This window comes from Pteronotus mesoamericanus, unplaced genomic scaffold, assembly GCF_021234165.1.
Source record: "Pteronotus mesoamericanus isolate MK-2021 breed Mesoamerican mustached bat unplaced genomic scaffold, CSHL_Meso_final contig_69, whole genome shotgun sequence".
NCBI lineage: Eukaryota > Metazoa > Chordata > Mammalia > Chiroptera > Mormoopidae > Pteronotus > Pteronotus mesoamericanus.
Genome location: NW_026555237.1, coordinates 3,436,494 through 3,440,529, shown reverse-complemented (window position 1 = coordinate 3,440,529; position 4,036 = coordinate 3,436,494). Strand labels below are relative to the sequence as shown.

General features: G+C 36.6%; 1 pseudogene; it reads right to left on the bottom strand.

Annotated features, from left to right (window-relative positions):
- Nucleotides 1-2,057: 2,057 nt before the first annotated feature.
- Nucleotides 2,058-2,685, bottom strand: LOC129077791 (40S ribosomal protein S8-like; annotated as a pseudogene).
- Between the last annotated feature and the right edge of the window lie 1,351 nt (nucleotides 2,686-4,036).

The window sequence follows — 4,036 nt, the reverse complement described above, 5'->3', positions numbered from 1 at the left end:
AATCACTTGGTGGTGATGAACTCAACTTTTTTCTTGTTTGGTAAGATCTTTATCTGCCCTTTGATTATAAATGATAGCTCTGCTGGGTAGAGCAATCTTGGCTGTAGGTCCACGCTTTTCATGACTTGTCAATCCCTTCAAGTTTCTTTTGAGAAATCAGCTGACAGTCTTATGAGAACTCCCCTGTAGGTAACTGCTTTTCTCTTGATGTTTTTAAGATTCTCTCTAACTTTTGGCATTTTAATATGATGTGTCTTGGAGTGGGCTTCCTTTACAACCATCTTGTTTGGGGCTCTTCCTGGGCATGCATATCTATTTCCTTCACCAAATTAGGGAAGCTTTCTTTCATTATTTTTTCAAATAGATTTCCAATTTCTGACATTTCTGAGTGACAGTTGTACTAGCTGTAATTCTGATGTGGTTGTATGAGGAGTCAAGCTATGTTTACCTATGCTGCCACCTTGAATGGAAGTCTTCACTGAATTCTGATGGGCAGTTGTTTCTTCATCTGTAAAATGGTAATGATACCAATCTTATAGTGTCATTATGAGGGTTAATAAGATAAAGAATATGAGAGTGTTTAGTAGAAAGTGGAATACTATATATTAATAAATAGGTATTTTATAATTCTATTTGAGTGTAAGATATTGGAGTTTTTTTTTCCCCTGGATTACTAAATTATGGCTAGCAACTTATTCATAGTGACTCATTAGACTTATAGACAAATTTGGTAGTCAGTTATTAAGAGAAGAATGTATTATCTAAAGATCAAATGTTGTAAATATGTCTGGCTATTATCAACCACTCCAAACAAAGAACAATTAGATATTCTATCATAGGATCAATGGCCAGCTGGGCTGACCTTTCTGTAGAGAGGTCCTGGAATCTCAAATAATGAGGACAATTAATTTACTTGTGCCTTTTGTTATGCTTGTATCTCTTTCCTGTTTGACAAAAAAATAATTTGTACTGCTTTAAAAAAAAAGAGAGATAATGAGTTGCAAGGTATAAGGCATAGCAGGTGTTTCTCTAAAACTAAGAGTATGATTGTAGCTATCGAATACAATAGGTGATGAGTTTTATTGCCATAGCATTAACTGACACTAAACCGAAGCTTTCTGTTTTATAAAAAAGTGTCTTTAGAATGTGGGAAAATTCACAGTGCATATAATTTCATAAGAATTTTCCTTCTTTATTTTTTTATTGATGTTGTCACCTTATAATGTTGCTAGTGAGCTATAGAAAGCTTTAGAAATGGACTTCTATTATTCTACCTGCCTTGAGAGCTGACAGACACAATAGCCTAGCTGTTTCATGTGGGCTCTGCAGTCCCAAGGCCTTTCTTCCCAATAGAATTTAAGTAATATAAATTTAAAAAAGGGTGTGAGGGAATGAAAATATGTAGAATAAAGTCCTTACAAGTAAATCAGCTTTGAGTAATGATCCAAGAGTTATGCTTGTGATGCCATTAAGAATATTCCACATTGTATTATTATGAGGCTGTAAATACAAAGTGATCTTTAGGATTGTCATTAGAGTTGTCACAGTGGAATCTCTCTCTCTAATAAAAGACAAAATTCTAACCAGAGCCTCCAAGGCAAATGTGTTGAGAATACTTAAAAACATACAAGAAAAAAAATCTCTTAAATTTATACTGAAATATATGTAGCCTTCTTTTGAGAGTACCATAGTCCTTTCCCAAGAAACTCTAGATTCTTCTAGTGTCTCATGCTGTGTACTTACAGAAAGGGGTAACCATTCCAAAAATTAATCTGGAAGGCATCTTGCAATAAAAAATCAGCTTGAATACACCATTCCTTTAGATATGAGACTTTGGGCTTCTGCCCTAGTTTGAGGATTTCTTAGAAGCAAGATCTGCACACAGTTCAGTGTCTGTACACTGTAGAGGCTCTAGAAGTGTTTGTTTAAAAATATACTGACATTTCAATCAAATACTGTGTTTGATAACTTTTTTTTTACCCAAGAATAAATACCTTTGTTACATGAGTGTTTTGTTTTGTTTTAGCATGGGCTTTAAAGAAAGGAGGGAGGAGGATTTAATTGTCTTTCTGGGCCTTGATTTTCCTCAGATAGAACTCCAGCTCCTTGTCTTTTAGCACAGAGCCATCTGCTTGGCCACACTGACCTGGTCTTGAAATGATGCAGGGGAGAAGCTTGCCCTGCTGGAACTGCTTCTCTAGAGGATTTCTGCTGATTTTGGCATTCTTTTTTTTTTTTCATTATATTTCTCCTGAATTTTCTCTGACCTTTTTTTTTTTTTTAAATCTCTTCCTCTTCAGGAGTCAGCTTGGCCCCCTTCTTGTGGCCCAGGTGCAGTGCATAGTGGGAGTCACACCACTGCCGATATGGTGTACTGTCAATGAGCATGATGTAGTTCCTAACTTGGGTCTTGGTATGGACCAGCTCGTTGTTGGATGCATTGTAGATGACAGCAATTATCGTTTTATGCATACAACACTGTGAGCCCCAGAAGTTGCCCACATCCAGCCTCGAGGCTCGGTACTTCTTGTTGACTCCTCACACACAAACTGTGTGTATATGGCAGGTGCGAATCTTAGTGTTGGGAGCAGGGCACCTCAGCTCACATTTTTGCTTTTTGTGGTAGGGCTTCCTCTTGCCCCTAGCCTTGCAGCGCTTGTGCCAGTTGTCCTGAGAGATGCTCATGACTTGGCATCAGCTGTAAACACTGAATGCAGAGAGCTGTGTTTGCTAATTTAACCAAAAGTTTTTGTGTCAGAACTACCTTTATTCCATAACTATAGATACTGTCCAGTTCCTGGGTTATGAATTTTTACTATCTGAGGAACATTAACTCTTTATTGATAGAAGAATATTAGGAGAGTGAGAATGAGGGGGGTTTGATGGACAGGTATAACCTTATAAGGAAATCTGCATAGGTCAGTTGTTCTCTAACAGCGGTCTGTGTTCTGCGGACAAGCAGCATCAGCATTACTGAAAACTAGAAAAGCCAATTCTCACACCCTACCTTAGATCCATTAAATCATGGACTATGGAAGGGGGGCCCAATCATTGGTGTTTTAACTATCACTCTAGGTAAGAGATGCATGGTAAGGTTTGGGAACACTGGTATATTTTATACTGAAGGCTGGGCCCTATCCTAGATCAATTAATTCAGAATTTTTGAGAATTGAGGTCTGGGCATTGATGTTTATTAAATATTCTCCAAGTGAGTTCAATATTCAATCAGGGATAAGAATCACTGGTTTTATTTTCTTTTGTTTTGGTATTTGCTTTTGATTTTTACTTTTTATTGAAGAAAAATGTACATACAAAAAAGTACATAAACCATAATCTTGATAAATTATCACAAGGTAAACATAACCATGTCCCCAGTACCTAGGCCAAGGTGTAGACCATTACGTGCACCCCTGCAGTCCCTTTGAGTCTCCTCCTAATCACTCCCCTTGTCCACATCCTCTCATGTATCCATTATCCCAACTTCTTACACTATTGACTAGTGTTGTAGGATATTTTTTTTTAAAGTGTGGTCTGTATCATCTGATATTCTTATTAAAATACAGATTCCTGCCTCTTTTCCCAGAGGTTTCCAGTCAGAGCCTTTAACGATGGGAGTGTGAATTTTTAACAAATTCTATGTTTGTTCTTTGCACTAAAATTAAAACAATCATTGCTACCACTTATTGAGACTCTTCTATGTGACAATACTATTCTGTGTTATTCATATATTTTCCCGATTCATTCCTTATGTCAATACTTTGAGGTTAGATCTTATCATTTTCATATTTCATATAATTAAACTGAGGCTCATTGAAGTTAAATGACTTGCCTAAGGTTATACAACTGGTGAGAACTAGACTTAGTCTCCAGAGTCTGTAGGAACTACCACTATCTTAGTCTGTTTCTAGGGGAACCATCCCATCTCTAATTGTTTTTTTTAATTGATCTGGAATTAGGAAATATCTCAAATTTCTTTAAAGACTGCCCTTGTTTACTTTCATTTCTTTTGGTGTTATTTCATTTTTCATACATTGTT